The following is a 22476-nucleotide window of genomic DNA, read 5'->3' as shown; positions in this document are numbered from 1 at the left end:
GCAAATCTAAATGTGAGTTTTCAAATATTATTTATCGCTAATGATTCTTTTTCCCAAGTCAATTTGAAGGACTGAGAATTGTACCGCTAGACATAATTCCAGATTCTAATTTGTATAATAAAAAATTTGATATGAGATGTGGGACTTAAAAGTTTCAATTTTATCATTTGCTCTGGAAAATCTTGAAAATAACAGACTACATATTGAAAATAGGCTATTTTTATGACTATTTTTTATAAATGACTAGATTTGTAGGGAAAAAAAGAGTCAATTTTTTTAATGAGTTATTAAGACAATTATTGGGTTGATTTTTTTTACTATATTTTATTGCTATTAGTCAAACGTTGCGATGTGTGTGCACGTATGTGCGCATGTTTGTGTGTCTGAACGTGTGTGCGCATACACTCGTGTGTGTGTGAGTGTGTGCGCATACGTGTGTGTGTGTGTGAGTGTATGCGCACCCGTGTAAATGTGTGTGTGTGTGTGTGTGTTATTAACAAAATTTGTAATTTATTATGCATTTGTTTTGTAAATAATGCTATAATCAAAAATTTATAATTTATTATGCATTTGTTTTATAAATACGAATCCAATTAAGAAAAAAACAAAAAAAAAACAGCATTAAACGAGTAGATTTGTAGGAAAAGGAATCTGATCGCTATTTTTTATGGATGACTAGATTTGTATGAAAAAAAAGAGTAAATTTTTCTTAATGAGTTATTAAGACAATTATTGAGTTGTTTTTTTTTACCATATTTTATTGCTATTAGTCAAACGTTGCGATGTGTGTGCTCGTATGTACGCACACGTGTGTGTGTGTGTGTGTGTGTGTGTGTGTTATTAACAAAATTTGTAATTTATTATACATTTGTTTTGTAAATAATGCTATAAGCAAAAAAAATTTTAATTTATTATACATTTCTTTGATAAATTCGAATCCAATTAAGAAAAAAAAAATTGTTTGATAAATCCAACTAAGAAAAAAAATAGTGTGCTATAATTGTGATAAAACTTTCCTCAAAGAAAAAAACTCAATCCATTCATTTTCTAGTTTCAGGGGGAAGCTACGAAAACAACTGCCTTCCTTGGCCCAGGAATTCAAAATATCATGGGTAATTTTCCCCTCTCGCCAGATGATGTTAGTGAAGAATCGTCATTTAATATCCCCCTGGATTTTCAATTTACAACTGAAGAAATGGACAGTCTTATGCAAATTGTTGAACCTAATGTTTCCGTGGATATTTTTGACGATGAATTTATAATTAGTGAATTGGATCCTCTGCAAATAAGTGCAGGACATAAAAATAGTGGCATGCCCCTGGAACTACGTAAATTTTATTTGTTAAAACTGATTTAGGTCACATGCAAACACATAGGGTAGATTTTAATCCTCCCGAGGAAAACGTGGTTGACGGGAGCGTTATTTTAACAGATCCTGTAAATGTTCTTCATACCTACATCGACCAAATTCGAGCAATTATTGAGATTCAGATTCAGAAATGGGGGGGTCAGGGAGGGATTAAGGCTTCGGTAAATCAAAAAGTTTATTTACAAAAGGGGACAACTGAGGACATTTTTTATTTTCATTTTTCAACTGGTAACCAAACTTTTTACCCTGGTCTAAATGAGTTTGAGGATAACTTTTTCAGTTGGGTTAATAAATTAAGATCGACTTTGGACACGTTTAACGAAAGGGGAAGTGGGTCCACCATTTTATACATTGAACACATGGATCTGAATCTCAGTAGATTTAAAAAAAACTTTAGTTTAAGAGGAGCGGGTAATCGACAAATAAAATGTCACCCAGATTTGTCAGCTACCAAAGGAGTTCAGAGTTTCTATTTTGACACGGGGCTGCAATGCTTTAAATATGCATTTTTAGCAGCAGCCCATAAAACATTATATAATGATTCAACAGTGAAACATCTCGACGGACTTCCGCGTAACGGTGGTGAAAATTTCCCTAAAGTAAATTTTGACTGTTTAGAGGGAAAATATCCAGTGTCCTTAAAAGAAATAACCATATTTGAAAAAGTAAATGAAAATCTTGAGTTGGGGGTTGTTGTTCTCCAGTATGACACAGAATTTGTAAATGGGGGAAAGAAACCAAATAAAAAAGGAGTTTTATGTTCAGTTGGGACACCGATGGTAGATAATGTTAAAAATTGGGTTTGGGTTATTTATGAGCCCCCCAAAGATGTAAATTCTTATGGTCATTTTTTGACTTACCTCGATTGAACGAAATCTAGTGGAAAATATACTTACAAACGTGTTTAATATTGATTTTAGTGCCCTACGAATAAAATGTTCTAAAAATGTATGTGAGATTGTTTATTAACAAATGTCGATAACAACTAAATACGATTTGTATAACAAATAATAAATAAATAATAAATAATAACAAATAAATGTCGATTTGTCGATAACAACTAATGCAGGTAGATTATCCGAATTCACAGTATACTGATCCTGATGTAGTCCAATATCAAGGTCACATTTTCTGCAGTAGAGCGTAATTTTACTCTTGTCATATTTCTTTGTATATTCAATGATACTATTTTCATTAATTCTATAGAATTCACTAGTTTCAATTTGTTTATTTGAAGTAACGTTATAAATAGTATCCTCAAGAGTTGAATCACATTCCATCACAGCCAGATAAAAATCCGTGGGCTTATAATCGTAGTAGTCTTTTCTTCTACAACGATGACGTAGAAACCAAATTTTCTTGTTGTTCCAGCAGTTGAATCGCTGTCCTGGCTTCTCCTCCCTAAACAATGTAAAACCACGACAATACCAATCTCTTAGCAGTAAACTAAAATCACGCTTAGGATTCTTTCCAATCATACCGGGATATGTATTCTCCCACTGATTAACTTTATCATAGTGGCAATCGGAGCATAGGTGCCCTCTAGGATGAGAGTCACACACCCCTTGAAGACAGGAATTACAACCTTTAATTTGTACAGCATATCCTTTATGCAATTTGCACGGGTTGTATAATCTGCACTTTTCATCATACTCATCAATCATTGTGCAATTCTCACATGATGACCAGCTGCCCAGTGTGTACATGCATAGCGGACATGTATGGAACATGTTTTCATGTGTTGACACTCACTGTCACAATGAAACTGAGCTACCAAGAACAACAAATTGAGAGATAGAGAGAGAGACGAGTAAATACCTCCGATGTCTCTGATTGGCTCCTAAAAAACAGATGTCGGCTAAGAAAAAACAGTCTGGTTGAAAAACTTGGAGTTGAAACAAACTTGTGTGAGGAATCCCCGCTCATACTGCTATCTTTTTTGCAATGTTTAGGAACCGGAGGGGAATCCCCACTCGTTTGGAAAGGTACAAACGGGACATAATCAAATAGCACGTAGTTTCATAACGTGTTTAATCACGTGTAGAGGTCCCTTAGAATAACATAGGAAGGAACATAAGCCCTTATAATAGCATAGGAAGGAACATAAGCCCTTATAATAGCATGGGAGGGAACAGAAACTCCTAGAATAGCATAGGAAGGAACATAAATCCTGGAATAGCAAAGGAAGGAACATAAGCTCCTGGATTAGCATAGGAAGGAACATGAAGTACTAGAAGTATAACAAAGGACTCTACTACTCTACTGCTAAAGTTTGACTTTATCACAATTCTATTAAAAAAACGAAACACTTTAGCGCAAAGAGCGAGGCGTTGAGGAGGGTACAGCCTCTTTCATATACGGAATAATTTCTGTTCGTTTTAACTTTTAATGTCGTTCCTTACTTTCAGTTAAAAAAAACTTTTTTCTTATTTAATAACGGAATTAAGGATCAATCATTTTTAGGCAAAGCTTTAAGTTATGAACTTTACCCAATGATAACATATAGTATTTGTTATTGGGAAGTATACAGACGTTTTCAGGGGGGATTTTTTCTGGTAGTGGGGGGGTGGGTGGGTCAGGGGTTATGTGGGAGCATCTTTACACGAAAGGGACATTGCTATAAAGAGGGCTCAAGATTTCCCAGCATTATTTAAAAAAAGATCAGAAATTAAATATAAAAAAACAAGTTTTTCAACTTAAAGTAAGGAGCAACATCAAAACTTAAAGCGAACAGAGAGCATTACGTATATGATTGGGTTCACCCCCTAGTCAATACCTCGCTCTTTAAGTCAAAGAATTTTTAGTATTTTCATAGGAGCTATTTATTCTAGTTAACGGCCTTTGTGATCAAGGGGTCATTTTTAAAGAATTTGAACAAAATTCGAACTTTAGCTTAAAGAACAAGGTATTGACTTGGGGGCGAACCCTCTAATCTATGTATTGAAAATATATGAATATAGGAGTTCGTTACGTAAGTTAATTCGTAAGTTAGGTATATTTATTACTAATAAAACTTTCGTAAATAAAATTGAACAAGTTTCGAGAAAGCCATTTAACAAAATAAAAGTAAAATTAATATTCAAATTTTGTTTTCATTATTCATGTACGGTGAGTGAAATCAAAACTTGCATTAATTCAAAAACATTCAAAAATTAATTAAAAAAAACAAGTTTTTTCAACTAAAAGTAAGGAACGACGTTAAAACTTAAAACGAACAGAAATTATTCCGTATATATAAGGGGCTGTCCTCTCCTCAACGCCTCGCTCTTTACGCTAAAGTTTGACTTTCTCACAACTCTATTTTTTTTAAATAAAAAACTTTAGCGTAAAGAGTGAGGCGTTGAGGAGGGGACTGCCTCTTTCATATACGGATTAATTTCTGTTCGTTTTAAGTTTTACAGTCGTTCCTTACTTTTTTTTTTATTTAAAATTTATTATTCAAGGTAACTAAAAGTTTTTTAAGAGATAAAAGCTCAACGTAATTAGTGTCATGGCTTGTGTTAGTTAGCATAAAACAGAATTAAGAATCAGTCATTTTTTGGCATTATCCTCAATAAGGTAAAGATCACTAAAATAGCTGTATATGCTTTATACCACTTGTACACACTTTTGGTGCTTTTATAAATGCTTTGTATCACAAAAAGAACTCTTACTCATTAATTATACCACTTTTCACGCTTTTGGTGCTTTTATAAATGCTTTTTATCACTTATAAAACTCTTACTGATGCTTTATACCTCTCGTATACGCTTTTGGTGCTTATATAAATGGTCCGTATCACTTACAAAACTCTTTTTGATGCTTTATACCACTTGCACACGCTTTTGGTGCTTTTATAAATGCTTTGTATCACTCAAAAAACTCTTATTAGTGCTTTATACCACTTGTACACGCTTTTGGTGCTTTTATAAATGCTTTGTATCACTTATAAAACTGTCACTGATGCCTTATACCACTTGTAAACGCTTTTGATGCTTTTATAAATGCTTTGTATCACTTATAAAACCCTTACTGATGCTTTATACCACTTGTACACGCTTTTGGTGCTTCTATAAATGCTTTGTATTACTTATAAAACTCTTTTTGATGCTTTATACCACTTGCACACGCTTTTGGTGCTTTTATAAATGCTTTGTATTACTTATAAAACTCTTTTTAGTGCTTTATACCACTTGTACACGCTTTTGGTGCTTTTATAAATGCTTTTTATCACTTATAAAACTCTTACTGATGCTTTATACCACTTGTACACGCTTTTGGGGCTTTTATAAATGTTTTGTATCACTTATGAAACTCATACTGATGCTTTATACCACTTATAAACACTTATGGGGGCTTTTATAAATGCCTTTTATCACCTATAAAACTCTTACATATGTTTTATACCACTTGTACAAGCTTTTGGAGGCTTTCATAAATGCTTTTTATCAACTCTAAAACTCTTAATGATGCTTTATACTACTTGTACACGCTTTTCGTGCTTTTATAAATGCTTTGTATCACTTATAAAGTTCTTGCTGATGCTTTAAACCACATGTACATGCTTTCGGTGCTTTTATAAATGCTTTGTATCACTTATAAGACTCTTTCTGATTCTTTATAACACTTACAAACACTTTTTATGCTTTTATAAATGCTTTGCATGACTTATAAAACTCTTACTGATTCTTTATACCACTTGTACACAGTTTTGGTGCTTTTATAAATGCTTTGTATCACTTATAAAACTCTTACTGATGCTTTATACCACAAGTAAACTCTTTTGGCGCTTTTATAAATGCTTTGTATCACTTATAAAACTCTTAATGATGCTTTATACCACTTGTACACGCTTTAGGCTCTGTTATAAATGCTTTTTATCACATATAAAACTCACACTGATTCTTTATACCACTTATAAACGCTTTTGGGGGCTTTTATAAATGCTTTTTATCACCTATACAACTCTTACTGATGCTTTATATCACTTGTACACGCTTTTGGGGGCTTTTATAAATGCTTTTTATCCCTTATAAAACTCTTAATGATGCTTTATACCACTTGTGCACACTTTTGGTGTTTCTATAAATGCTTTGTATCACTTATAAAACTCTTATTGATGCTTTATATCACTTGAACACGCTTTTGGTGCTAATATAAATGCTTTTTATTACCAAAAAGACACTTGTTGATGCTTTAAACCCCATGTAAACGCTTTTGGTGCTTTTAAAATTGCTCTATATTGACTACACGATTCTTATCGATACTTTAGAACAATTGTATACGCTTTTAGTGCTTTTAGAAATGTTTTGTATCACTTATAAAAATCTTACTTTTACTTTATAAAACTTGTACGCGCTTTTCGTGCTTTTATAAATGCGTTGTATCACTTATGAAACTCTTACAGATGTTTTATACTACTTGTACACTCTTTTGGGGGCTTTTATAAATGCTTTTTATCAACTCTAAAACTCTTAATGATGCTTTTTACTACTTGTATACGCTTTTGGTGCTTTTATAAATACTTTTTATCACTTATAAAATTCGTACTGATGCTTTATACCGCTTTTACATGCTTTCGGTGATCTTATATAATCCTTTTTTAACTTGGAAAACTATTACTGTTTTTGTAAGAAACCCACAAATGCGGTTAGTTTTTTGATAAATGTTGTTCTCGACCTATAAGACTTTTCCTGATTCTTTACGACACCTATACACGTTTTTGGTGATATTATAAATGCTTTGAATAACTAATAAAACTCTTATTGATGCTTTATACCACTTGTACACGCTTTTGGTGCTATTATAAATGCTTTGTATCACTTTTAAAACTCTTGCTGATGCTTTATACAACTTGTAGACGCTTCAGGTGCTTTTATAAATGCTTTGTATCACTTATAAAACTCTTACTGATGCCTTATACCACTGATAAACGCTTTTGGGGGCTTTTATAAATGCTTTTCATCACCTATAAAACTCTTAATGATGCTTTTTATCACTTGTAAACGCTTTTGGGGGCTTTTATAATTGCTTTTTATCTCCTATAAAACCTTTAATTATGCGTTATAACAGTGTGAAACGCCTCTTATGATTTTAAATATATTTTTTACTCCATGCAAATATTTTACTGATTATGTATACAACATGTAGACAATTTCTTTTATCTTAAAAATGCTATGTATCAATTATTGATCTCTTTCTGATTCTTTATAACACTTGTAAACGCTTTTGGTGCTTTTATAAATGCTTTGTATCACTCAAAAACTCTTATTCGTGCTTTATACCACTTGTACACACTTTTGGTGCTTTTATAAATGCTTTGTATCACAAAAAAAACTCTTACTCATTAATTATACCACTTGTACACGCTTTTGGTGCTTTTATAAATGCTTTCTATCCCTTATAAAACTCTTACTGATGCTTTATACCTCTCATATATGCTTTTGGTGCTTTTATAAATGCTCTGTATCACTTATAAAACTCTTTTTGATGCTTTATACCACTTGTACACGCTTTTGGTGCTTTTATAAATGCTTTGTATCACTCAAAAAACTCTTATTAGTGCTTTATACCACTTGTACACGCTTTTGGTGCTTTTATAAATGCTTTGTATCACTTATAAAACTGTCACTGATGCCTTATACCACTTGTAAACGCTTTTGATGCTTTTATAAATGCTTTGTATCACTTATAACACCCTTACTGATGCTTTATACCAGTTGTAAACGCTTTTTGTGCTTTTATAAATGCTTTGTATTACTTATAAAACTTTTTTTGATGCTTTATACCACTTGTACACGCTTTTGGTGCTTTTATAAATGCTTTGTATTACTCAAAAAACTTTTATTAGTGCTTTATACCACTTGTACACACTTTTGGTGCTTTTATAACTGCTTTTTATCACTTATAAAACTCTTACTGATGCTTTATACCACTTGTACATGCTTTTGGGGCTTTTATAAATGTTTTGTATCACTTATGAAACTCATACTGATGCTTTATACCACTTATAAACACTTATGGGGGCTTTTATAAATGCCTTTTATCACCTATAAAACTCTTACATATGTTTTATACCACTTGTACAAGCTTTTGGAGGCTTTCATAAATGCTTTTTATCACCTATAAAACTCTTACTGATGCTTTATACCACTTGTAAACACTTTTGGGGGCTTTTATAAATACCTTTTATCACCTATAAAACTCTTACATATGTTTTATACCACTTGTACAAGCTTTTGGTGGCTTTAATAAATGCTTTTTATCACCTATAAAACTCTTAATGATGCTTTATACCACTTGTACACACTTGTCGTGCTTTTATAAATGCTTTGTATCACTTATAAAGTTCTTGCTGATGCTTTAAACCACATGTACATGCTTTCGGTGCTTTTATAAATGCCTTGTATCACTTATAAGACTCTTTCTGATGTTTTATAACACTTACAAACACTTTTTATGCTTTTATAAATGCTTTGTAGGACTCAAAGAGATCTTACTTATGCTGTATACCAATTTTACACATTGTTGATGATTTTATAAATGCTCTTTATCACTTATAATGCTCATGCTGATGCTTTATACCACATGTAAACGCTTTTGGTGCTTTTATCATAATTGCTTTGAATCACTTATACAACTCTTAATGATGCTTTATACCACTTGTACACGCTTTTGGCTCTTTTATAAATGCTTTCTATCACTTATAAAACTCATAATGATGCTTTTTACCGCTTGTACACTCTTCTTGAAGCTTTTATATATGCTTTTTATCAATTATAAATCTTTTAATTGTGCTTTATATGTCTTATACAAGCTTTTGGTGGCTTTTACATAAATACTTTCTCTACTCTATAAAAACTTTACTTATGATTTATACCAGTTGTGAAAACTTTTGGTGCTATTATAAAAACTTTGTATCACTAATAAAACTCTTATTGATGCTTTATACCACTTGTACACGCTTTTGGTGCTTTTATAAATGCTCTATATCACTTATAAAACTCTTACTGATGCTTTATACCAATCGTAAACGGTTTTGGTGTTTTTATAATTAGTCTGTGTCACTTATAATACTCTTACTGATGCTTTATACGACTTGTATTAGCTTTTGGTGCTTTTATAATTGCTTTGTATTACTTATGACACTCTTCCTGATACTTTATACTACTTTTACACGCTTTTGATGCTTTTATAAATGCTTTGTGTATTACTTTAAAAACTCTTACTGATGCTTTATACTACTTGTAAACGCATTTGGGGGCTTTTATAAATGATTTTTATAACCTATAAGTCTCTAAGTGATGTTTTATACCTCTTGTGAACTCTTTTGGGGGCTGTTATTAATGCTTTTTATAAAATTTGAAAAACTCACTGATGCCTTATACTACTCGTATATGCTTTTCGGGGTTTTATAAATACTTTGTATCACTTATAAAGTTCGTACTGATGCTTTATACCACTTGTACATGCTTTCAGTGCTCTTATAAATGCTTTGTATCACTTATAAAACTCTTTCTGATGTTTTATAACACTTACAAATGCTTTTGGTGCTTTTATAAATGCTTTTTAGCACTTATAAAGCTCTTACTGATGCTTTATACCACTTGTACACATTTTTGGTGCTTTTATAAATGCTTTGTATCACTTATAAAGCTCTTACTGATGCTTTATACCACTTGTACACGCTTTTGGTGCTATTATAAATGCTTTGTATCACTTTTAAAACTCTTGCTGATGCTTTATACAACTTGTAGACGCTTCAGGTGCTTTTATAAATGCTTTGTATCACTTATAAAACTCTTACTGATGCCTTATACCGCTGATAAACGCTTTTGGGGGCTTTTATAAATGCTTTTCATCACCTATAAAATTCTTACTGATGCTTTATACCACTTATACACGCTTTTGGGCGCTCTTATAAATGCTTTTTATCACCTATAAAACTTTTAATTATGCTTTATACCAGTTGGAAACGCTTTTGGTGCTTTTAAATATACTTTTTATCCCTTGCAAATTTCGTACTGATGATTTATACAACATGTAGACACTTTCGGTGATCTTATAAATGCTATGTATCACTTTTTGATCGCTTTTTGATGCTTTATACCACTTGTACACGCTTTTGGTGCTTTTATAAATGCTTTGTATCACTCAAAAAACTCTTATTAATGCTTTATAGTAATTGAGCTTGCTTTTCGGGCCTTTACAAATGCTTCATGTCACTCATAAAACTCTTACTGATGCTTTTTACCACTCCTGAACGCTTTTGGGGCTATTAGAGATACTTTGTATTACCCATACGACTCTTACTGGTTATTTATAATACTTGTCCGCACTTTTGGGGCTTTTATAAATGCTTTGTATCACTTTTGAAACTCTTACTGATGCTTTATACTACTTGTAAACGCATTTGGGGGCTTTGATAAATGCTTTTTATAACCTATAAAACTGTTAGTGATGCTTTATACCACTTCTGAACACTTTTAGGGCTGTTATAAATGCTTTTTATCACCTATAAAGTTCTTGCTGATGCTTTAAACCACATGTACATGCTTTCGGTGCTTTTATAAATGCCTTGTATCACTTATAAGACTCTTTTTGATGCTTTATAACACTTACAAACACTTTTGGTGCTTTTATAAATGCTTTGTATCACTTATAAAACTCTTACTGATGCTTTATACCACTTGTGCACCTGTTTGGTGCTTTTATAAATGCTTTGTATCACTTATAAAGCTCTTACCGATGCTTTATACCACTTGCACACGCTTCAGGTGCTTTTATAAATGCTTTTTATCACATATAAAACTCTTAATGATTCTTTATACCGCTTATACGCGCTTTTGGAAGCTTTTATAAATGGTTTTCACGACTTATACAACTTTTACTTGTGCCTTATATGTCTTGTACACGCTTTTGGGGGCTTTTATAAATAATTTTTATACCTTATAAAACTCTTAATGATGCTTTATACCACTTGTACACACCTTTGGTGCTTTAATATATGCTTTTTATCCCATGTAAAGTTTGTACTGATGCGTTATACCACATGTAGGTGCTTTTTGTTATCTTAAAAATGCTATTTATCAACCATAAAGCTCGTTCTGATTCTTTAAGGAACTTGCAAATAATTTTGGTGCTTTTAGAAAGTCTTTTTTCCACGTAATAAAATCTTAATGATGCTGTATGCCACTTGTTGACGCTTGTTATGTTTTTACAATTATTTGGTTTATATAATAGGACTCACACTAATACTTATAACCACTTGTGAACACTTTTGATGATTTTTTAAATTTTTTTTATCACCTAAGAAACTCTTAATGATGCCTTATATCACTTATACACGCTTTTGGGGTTTTTATAAATGCTTTGTATCAATTATAAAACTCTTACTGATTCTTTATACCCCTTGTACGCGCTTTAGCTTCTTTTATAAATGCTTTGTATCACTAATAAAACTCTTACTGATGCTTTATACCACTTGTACACGCTTTAGGTGCTTTTATAAATGCTTTGTATCACTTATACAACTCTTACTGATGCTTTATACCACTCTTACACGTTTATGGTCCTTTTATAAATGCTCTGTATCACTTATAAAACTATTACTGATGCTTTATACCACTTGTAAAAGCTTTTGGTGCTTTTTTAAATGCTTTTTATCACTTATAAAACTCTTAATGATGCTTTATACCACTTGTACACGCTTTTGGTGCTTTTATAAATGCTTTGAATTACTTATAAAACTCTTACTGATGCTTTTTACCACTTATACACGCTTTTGGGCGCTCTTATAAATGCTTTTTATCTCTTATAAAACTCTTAATGATGCTTTATACCAGTTGGAAACGCCTTTGGTGATTTTAAATATACTTTTTACCCCATGCAAAGTTTGTACTAATACGTTAAACCACATGTAGGTGCTTTTGGTTATCTTATAAATGCTATTTATCACCCAAAAAGCGCTGACTGATTCCTTAAGAACCTTGAAAATAATGTTGGTGCTTTTAGAAAGGTTTTTTTCCACTTATAAAAATCTTACTGATTTTATAAATGTTTTGTATAACTTATAGGACTCACACAAATGTTTAATACCACTTATGAACAATTTTAAGGACTTTTTTAATGTTTTTTATCACCTAAGAAACACTTAATGATGCCTCATACCACACGTATATGCTTTGGGGCTTTTCTAAATGATCTGTATAACTTTTAAACTATTGCCGATGCTTTTTGACACTTGTACACGCTTTAGCTTCTTTTATAAATGCTTTGTATCACTAATAAAACTCTTACTGCTGTCTTATACCACTTGTGCATACTTTTGGGGCTCTTATAAATGCTTTCTATCACTTATAAAACTCTTATTGATGCTTTATACCACTTATAAACGCTTTTGGGGCTTTTATAAATGCTTTTTATCACTTATACAACTCTTACTGATGCTTTATATCACTTGTACACGCTTTTGGGGGCTTTTATAAATGCTTTTTATCATTTATAAAACTCTTAATGATGCTTTATACCACTTGTGCACACTTTTGGTGCTTCTATAAATGCTTTGTATTACTTATAAAACTCTTTTTGATGCTTTATACACCTTGCACATGCTTTTGGTGCTTTTATAAATGCTTTGTATTTCTCAAAAACTCTTACTGGTGCTTTATACCATTTGTACACGCTTTTGGTGCTTTTATAAATGCTTTTTAACAGTTATGAAACTCTTGCTGATGTCTAATACTATTTGTAAGGACTTTTGGGGTTTTTATAAATGATTTGTATAACTTATGAAAGTGTTACTGATGTTTTATACCACTTGTGCAATCTTTTGGGGGCTGTTAATAATGCTTTTTGTCACTTATGAAACCCTTACTTATGACTTATACAACTCGTACATACTTTTCGGGCTTTTATAAATGCTTTGTACAACTTATAAAGTTCTTGCTGATGCTTTAAACCACATGTACATGCTTTAGGTGCTTTTGCAAATGCTTTGTATAACTTATAAAACTCTTACTGATACGCTATAGCACATCTACACGCATTTGGTGCTTTTATAAATGCTTTGTATCACTCAACAACTCTTTCCGATGCTTTATACCACTTTTAAGCGCTTTTGGGGCTTTTATAAATGCTTTGTATCACTTATAAAACTCTTACTGATGCTTAATACCACTTGTAAACACTTTTGGGGGCTTTTATAAATGCTTTTTATCACCTATAAAAGTCTTAAAGATGCTTTATATTACTTGTAACCTCTATTGGGGGCTTTTAAAAATGCTTTTTGTCAACTCTAAAACTCTTACTGATGCTTTTTACTACTTGTACACACTTATGATGCTTTTATAAATGCTTTGTATCACTTATAAAGTTCTTGCTGATGCTTTAAACCACATGTACATGCTTTCGGTGCTTTTATAAATGCCTTGTATCACTTATAAGACTCTTTCTGATGCTTTATAACACTTACAAACACTTTTGGTGCTTTTATAAATGCTTTGTATGACTTATAAAACTCTTACTGATGCTTTATACCACTTGTGTACATGTTTGATGCTTTTATAAATGCTTTGTAGCACTTATAAAGCTCTTACCGATGCTTTATACCACTTGCACACGCTTTTGGTGCTTTTATAAATGCTTTGTATTACTTATAAAACTCTAACTGATTCTTTATACCATTTGTACATGCTTTTGGTGCTATTGTAAATGCTTTGTATCACTTATAAAACTCTTACTGATGCTTTATACCACTTGTACACGCTTTTGGGCTTTTATAAATGCTTTGTATCACTTTTAAAACTATTACTGATGCTTTATACCTCTTGTACACTCTTTTGGGGGTCTTTTGTAAATGCTTTTTATCACCTATAAAACTCTTACTGATGTTTTATACCCCTTGCACACGCTTTTGGGCTTTTATAAATGCTTTGTATCACTTATAAAACAATTACTGATGCTTTATACCGCTTGTACACACCTTTTGGGGCTTTTATCAATGCTTTTTATTACCTATAAAACTCTTAATGATGCTTTATACCACTTGTACACGCTTTTGGGGGCTTTTATAAATGTTTTTTATCACTTATAAAACTCTTAATGATACTTTATACCACTTGTACACGCTTTTGCTGCTTTTATAAATACTTTGTATCACTTACAAAGTTCGTACAGATGCTTTATACCACTTGTACACGCTTTCGGTGCGTTTATAAATGCTTTGTATCACTTATTAAACTCTTACTGATTCTTTATACCACTTGCAAACGCTTTTGGTGCTTTTATAAATGCTTTTTACCACTTGGACACGCTTTTCTGGTTTTTATAAATGCTTTTAATCACTTTATACCACTTGTACACGCTTTTAATGCTTTTATAAGTGCTTTGTATCACCTATACGACTCTTATTGATGCTTTACACCGCTTATGCACGCTTTTCTTGCTTTTATAAATGATTTGTATCACCTATAAAACTCCTACTGATGGTTTATACCAATTGTACACGCTTTTGGGGCTTTTATAAATGCTTTTTATCTCTTATACGACTGATACCGGTGCTTTATATCACTTGTACACGCTTTTGTTGCTTTTATAAATGCTTTGAATCACTTATAAAACTCTTACTGATGCTTTATACCACTTGTACACGCTTTTGGGGCTTTTATAAATGCTTTTTATCACTTGGACACGCTTTTCTGGTTTTTATAAATGCTTTTAATCACTTTATACCACTTCTACACGCTTTTAATGCTTTAATAAATAATTTTTATCACCTATAAAAACCTTACTGATGCTTTATACCACTTATACAGACTTTAGGTACTTTTATAAATGCTTTGTATCACCTTTAAAACTCTTACTGATCCTTTATACCACTTGTACAGGCTTTTGGTGCTTCTATAAATGCATTTTATCACCTATAAAACTCTTACTGATGTTTTACATCACTTGTACACGCTTTTGGTGGTTTTATAAATGCTTTGTATCACTTATAACACTCTTACTGATGCTTTATACCACTTGTACACGCTTTTGGTGCTTTTATAAATGCTTTGTATCACATATAAAACTTCTACTGATGCTTTATACTACTTGTTCAGACTTTTGGTGCTTTTATAAATGCTTTTTATCACCTATACAACTCTTACTGATGTTTTACATCACTTGTACACGCTTTTGGTGGTTTTATAAATGCTTTGTATCACTTATAAAACTCTTACTGATGTTTTATACCACTTGTACAGGCTTTTGGTGCTTTTATAAATGCTTTGTATCACCTATAAAACTCTTACTGATGCTTTATACCAATTGTACACGCTTTTGGTTCAGTTCAGTTCAATTCAATTCAATTCATTTTATTTAACATCAAAATGCATTTAACAAATATGCCGAGACCCGCCCTAAGAAAGATACAAAAAATCACTTGTGACTGGGCGGGTACATACACTAAAAATCAACACACACAAATTACATACAAACACTACAAAACAAAAAAAAAAATCAATCAATCTCTCATCAATTCATTTAATAATAATAATAATAAAGATAAATAATAATAATAAAAAAAAAGAAAGAAAAAAAAAAAAAAACTATGAACCTTGACCTAACAAATATTTTTTCAATTTATTTTTAAATAACCCCAGGTGCTCAGCCGCCCGAATACTCTCCGGAATAGAGTTCCACACATTAGGTCCTGAAAATCTAGTATGGAAGCCGGCCCTGGTTCCACTTCTATTCGGAACAATGAAATCACTAGCATGACGAGTTTCATAATGGTGCAAAGACCTATTGTCATTAAAATAATCAAGAAAAACCTCTGGACTAACATCATTCCAGCATTGATAGGCAAAGATTCCTATTTGGTAGTCCCGTAGCTGTCCTACATTCAACACTTGCAACTTCTTGAACCAAGCTGAAGTGTTATGTGTACCTTTAACATACCCACCAATAAGACGCATTGCTTTATTTTGAAGAGTCTGAACACCTTTAATATTCTCATAAAAATTACTCGCCCATAACATACAGCCATACGAAGCATATGGGTGGCTCAAAGCATGGTCTAAAAGTAATAAAACTCTCTGAGATCAAAAATTTTTAAAACGACGAATCGCTCCAAGGCCACGTGCAACCTTCGTGGCGTTTCCGTGCAAACTGTGGCGTTTCCACGAAAAATTACAATCAATTTAAAAACCTAAGTACCGGATTTCTTGAACTTGAATTACAGGCTTATTATTAAACAGAATTCTACCATCAATATCACTGGGCTTGCCTACTCTAGAATATACAATAAAATTAGTCTTAGTAACATTAACTGATAACCAACTCAAACTAGTAAAAACATGGAAATTTCTCAGAACACAATTCACTTTCAACACGAGACCATACAAACAACGACAGAAAACGTAACTGCAGTGTCATCAGCAAATGACGTCAAGCAACAATTTGGAAGATAAAACCTCATACAATCCACAAAAACCAGATACAGAAGTGGGCCAAGGACCGATCCCTGTGGCACACCGCACGACACTTGATAAGGGGAAGAAAAACATCATCAATCATCACTTTAATAGACCTCCCACACAAATAACTTTCAAACCATTTCAAATTCACTCCTTTAATACTTAAGCGTTCTAATCTTTGCAATAAAAATTTTAAAATCTACCGTGTCAAATGCTTTCCTAAAATCAAAAAATACTGTTAGGGGGATTTCACCTTTTACTAAACAATTATTTACAAAATCTACAAGATGAATGGCAGCATGACTAGTGGAATGACCTTTTCGAAACCCGAATTGGGTATCACTGAGTAGGCTATGTTTCGTGAGATGGTCATATAGACGGCGATGAATCACTTTTTCCAAAATTTTTGACAATAAAGGCAGTATCGATATTGGTCTCCAGTTACCGGCATCTGACCTGGCACCCCCTTTGTAAAGCGGGATAACTTTAGCTTGCTTCAACGCTTCTGGAAAGGTCCCCGTTTCCATAGATAAATTAATAATATGGAGAATACAAGGTAGTATATACATTAACACAGCTTTAAAAGTTATCAGATTCACGCCATCTATCCCAGCAGAATTCGATTTTATATTTTTCACTATTTTAATCACTTCATCACTTGTACACTTTTCAAACTGGAACTCAACAGTATCTACACGAGAGTCCACAAATTCCTCGATAAGAAAATTTTACCTGTCACAAACTACAATTTCTTGAACGGACGAGCCAACCTGAGAATAAAGCTTGCCAAAATGAGTCGCGACTACATTTTTATCACCCACATAACTTCCGTTTATATCAATGCAAGGCGACTGACTACTTTTCTGATTTCCCATAAACTCATTAATAACCTGCCATGTGGCTTTGGTATCTCCCTTACTATCAGAAAAGATTTTTTCAAAATACTTCTTCTTTGCTTGCCTTCTCATACTGTTCACCTTATTTCTCATTCGCTTGAACTCTGCAAAATCTGCGTCATCCTGACTATTGAGATATTGCTCATATAACAAGTTCCTTTTTTTATCATGTCTATTAATGCCTCCGTAATCAACGGCTTGCGGGGATCGTCCCTCTTTTGTTTGGTCAAGCGCAAGGGGCATGTTTTCTCATAAATCGTTTGGAATATATACATGAACTGATTGTGCGCTAGAGAAGATTCACCAGAAATCGTCAGAACTGAGTCCCACATGATACAGCTCACCACCTCGGCAAAGTTATTCAAATTTTGCTTTTTCAGCTCACGTGTCAGTATTTTTTTAGCTGGGATACGTCGTTTTCTAAGACACGTCACATGAGCAATTACCGGAAGATGATCTGAGCCTGGATATACTATCACATCTGAATAGCTTTGACTCAAATAGCTAGGTCCCACGAAAACGTTATCAATTAAGGTCGCAGAATGAGTAGAGATTCGGGTAGGTACACAAGTTAAAGTGTAAAGGTCACTTGAAATCATATAATTAAAAAAATCCAAATTATCACCTGAAAGATCTAAAAGATTATAGTTAAAATCACCCATACAAAAAAAAATCCATGCTTGTAGACAAAACCAACCTCATCAACTCATCAAAACCTGCTAGAAACTCATCCAGGCGTGCACTGGGCGGCTTATACACCACAAAACACCACAAAACTTTAAAACTTTCCTTTTTTCAATTTCTAATTTCAAACAAAAACTTTCAATTTTACCTTTTATCCATACACCCAAATCCTCCCTCACCATATACTTCATATTTTGCTTAATCGCAAATCCCAGGCCTCCTCGGTTCATAGTTGATCGGTTCCTTACCTCAAAATCATATCCTGGAAAAGAAAAAGCCGAGAGAGATTGGTCAGAACTCAAAAAAGTTTCACAAATACCCATCATATCAAATTTTGAAGAAGATATCTCAATCATATACAGAACATCTAAATATCCCGTAGTAAGGTGGCAATTCCACATGCAAAGACACAGCGACATGTCTCCGCTAACTTGCGACGGCAATATATAAGAACTCTCACGATGAGGCTTTGAATTAATAATAGGCAAATCATCACTTCCAATTTGAGCCTCTAAATGATCTTCAATACGGAGCGGATTACGCATAAATCTATTCAATGAAGAAAAATCATTCAACATAAATAAGGAAATAAAATAATTTCTCTTAATCTAAAAAAAAAAAAAAAAGAAAAAAAAAAAAAAAAAAAAAAACACAAATAATCAACTTTTACTAAAACACTAAAGAGTGTTTACAAGTGAGCAGATTCATTTGGGTGGCTATCACCCTGCTCACGTTTGTAAAAAAGGACACGATCAGACCACACGTTTTTTACACCATATCTGTTTCTCGCACCTTCAAAAATCGCTTTTTTCATTTTCGTAAGATATTCAGTGACGAATACACATGATTTCGCCAGCTTTGATTTCGCTCTGAAAATATTATACGCCGTATCTTTAGTTGCAAATTTAACGAGAACTGGCGCAACAGTCGTAGGTGTCTGGATATTCCGGGCAGCGTTCGGAAGTCTAAAACGGTTCACAGACAACAACTGTTCTTTCTGGACATTTACACCCATTCTCTTCACTATATCAAGAACAGTAGTACCCAGGTCATTTCCGGGGTCCTGCTTCACTCCGGAAAAAACCAAAGAATCAAGCAAACGCTCCTGTTATTAATCGTCCAGCTTTTCCTCAATAGTAGCCACTCGAAGCTCTAATGACTGAATCTGGCTATCCAGCGATGAAAACAGTTTTTCTATTTTCTCAAACTTTACGTTGTATTCTAGCGTGATCGAACCATAAATTTCTGAAACAATCAGTTCAGGGTTCAGAGCAGCTTGTTGTGATGAGCCTGGTACTCCCGTCATCGAAACAACTTTTTCCTGAACTTTTTTCTCTATTTCTTCAACTAGGCCAAATTTAAGCTTTGTAACTTCATCTTATGCTAAAGTAAGCTGATTTCGGATTGCAGATGTTTCGCTCGAAGCAGTTAAATCAGCACCCGCGCCTTTCGCAGATTTCTTTTTCAAAAACTGATATTAAAGATCAAGACAGGATTCACACTCACAGAAAGCATGATTTAAGACATTGCCAGTTTTTTTTCGAACCTTCTTAATAATTTTCGAAACATGAAATAAGAGTCGCTTCCAATGCAATATAAAAGTCTTGTGATCCTCAGCGAGAAACAATAACATTAGGCGTATAATCTTTTTGGCTAGCTATGTTATCAATCCGGACTGGCCAGAGGGGATATCCCTTGAACTGAGCTACCGCCAAATCTCCCTTCTGAAACTGTACCATGATGAAAATAATTATCCAATAACTCAAAAGTTGACTTATCTTTAGTGGACAGGATCTTCCAAAACTAATTAAAAATTAAGCAGGAAACGAAAACTTACTCGCAAGGGGGGCAATTAAATCCCCCCGCTTTCCAACAATATCTTGCAAAAATCACGTCCGCCAATGCTATAATTATGAAGTGATATCCAATTAAAAAGTCACTTGTAACTTTAATCCTTTACAGTATTGTGACCAATATACAGTATTGGTGGTTTTATAAATGCTTTGTATCACTTATAAACCTCTTACTGATGGTTTACATCACTTTTGCACGCTTTTGGTGCTTTTATAAATGCTTTGTATCACCTATAAAACTCTTACTGATGCTTTATACCACTTGTACACGCTTTTGGGGCTTTTAAAAATGCTTTGCATAACTTATAAATTCTTACTGATGCTTTATCCACCTGTACACGCTTTTGGGGCTTTTATAAATGCTTTGTATCATTTATAAAACTCTTACTGATGCATTATACATCTTGTGCATGCTTGTGGTACATTTATTAATGCTCTTAATCGCATATAAGACTTATACTCTTATTGTATTCTACTTGGCAACGCTTTTGTTGTATGTATACAGACTTTGAATCACCTGTAAGACTATTAATGATGAGATATAAAACTTGTAAACGCATTTGATGCTTTTCTAAATTCTTTTTATCACCACTTGTACACTTTGTATCACACCACTTGTACACGCTTTTGGTGCTTTTATAAATGCTTTGTATCACCTATATAATTCTTACTGATGCTTTATACCCATTGTACACGCTTTTGGTGCTTCTTTAAATTCTTTTAATAACCCATTATGCTCTTACTGATGCTTTATACCCTTTTTACACGCTTTTGGTGCTCTCATTAATTCTATGTATACCCTATAAAACTCTTACTAATCCTTAATTACACTTGTACACGCTTTTCAAGGTTCTATAAATTCTTTTTATTACTTTATACCACCTGTACACGCTTTTAGTGCTTTTATAAATGCTTTTTATGACCTAAAAAACCGTAACTTAAGCTTTATAACTATGTTAACAGCTTATCGTGCTTTTCTAAATGCTTTAAATAACCTATAAAACTCTTACTAATACTTCATACCACTTGTATACGCTTTTAGTACTTTTATAATTACTTTGTATCACTTATAAATTTCTTAATGATGCTTTATACCACTTGTAAACGCTTTTGGTGCTTTTATAAATGCCTTGTATCACCTGTAAAACTCTTACTGATGCTTTATACCACTTGTACTTGCTTTTGGTGGTTTTATAAATGCTTTGTATCACTTATAAAACTCTTACTGATGCTTTATACCCCTTGTACAGACTTTTGGTGCTTTTATAAATGCTTTTTATCACCTATACAACTCTTACTGATGTGTTACATTACTTGTGCACGCTTTTGGTGCTGTTATTAATGCTTTTTTTCTCTTATAAGATTCATACTGATGCTTTACTCCATTTGTACACGTTTTTCATGCTTGTATAAATGTTTCTAATCACTTATAAAAATCTTACTAATTTTCTATACTGCTTTTAAACGCTTTTGTTGGTTTTATGAATGCTTTGTGTCGCTTATAAAACTCTTACTGCTACTCTATATCACTTTTTCACGCTTTTAGTGCTTTTATAAATGCTTTGTATAACCTGTAAAACTCTTACTGATGCTTTATACCACTTGTACACGCTTCTGGGGCTTTTATAAATGCTTTGTATCACATATAAAAAATTCTTACTGATGCTTTATACCACTTGTACACGCTTTTGGTGCTTTTATAAATGCTTTTTATCACTTATAAAACTCTTAATGATGCTTTATATCACTTGTAAACGCTTTTGGTGCTTTTATAAATGCTTTGTATCACCTATAAAACTCTTTCTGATGCTTTATACAACTTATTCACGATTTTGGTGCTTTTATAAATACTATTTATCACCTGTAAAATTCTTACTGATGCTTTATACCACTTGTACACGCTTTTGGGGCTTTTATAAATGCTTTGTATCACCTATGAAGCTCTTACTGATGCTTTATACCACTTATACACGATTTTGGTGCTTTTACAAATGCTTTGTATCGCTTATAAAGTTCTTACTGATGCTTCATACCACTTATACAAGCTTTTGGTGCTTTTATAAATGCTTTTTATCACCTATAAAATTCTTACTGATGCTTTATACCACTTGTACACGCTTTTGGTGCTTTTATAAATGCTTTATATTGCCTACAAAACTCTTACTGATGCTTTAAACCACCTTTACACGCTTTTGGTGCTTTTATAAATGCTTTGTATTGGTGATAAAACTCTT

The sequence above is a fragment of the Artemia sp. Qi Xiang Cuo genome, chromosome 16 (assembly GCF_049724085.1).
Source record: "Artemia sp. Qi Xiang Cuo chromosome 16, ASM4972408v1, whole genome shotgun sequence".
NCBI classification, from domain to species: Eukaryota; Metazoa; Arthropoda; class Branchiopoda; order Anostraca; family Artemiidae; genus Artemia; species Artemia sp. Qi Xiang Cuo.
This window is presented reverse-complemented; position numbering follows the sequence as displayed.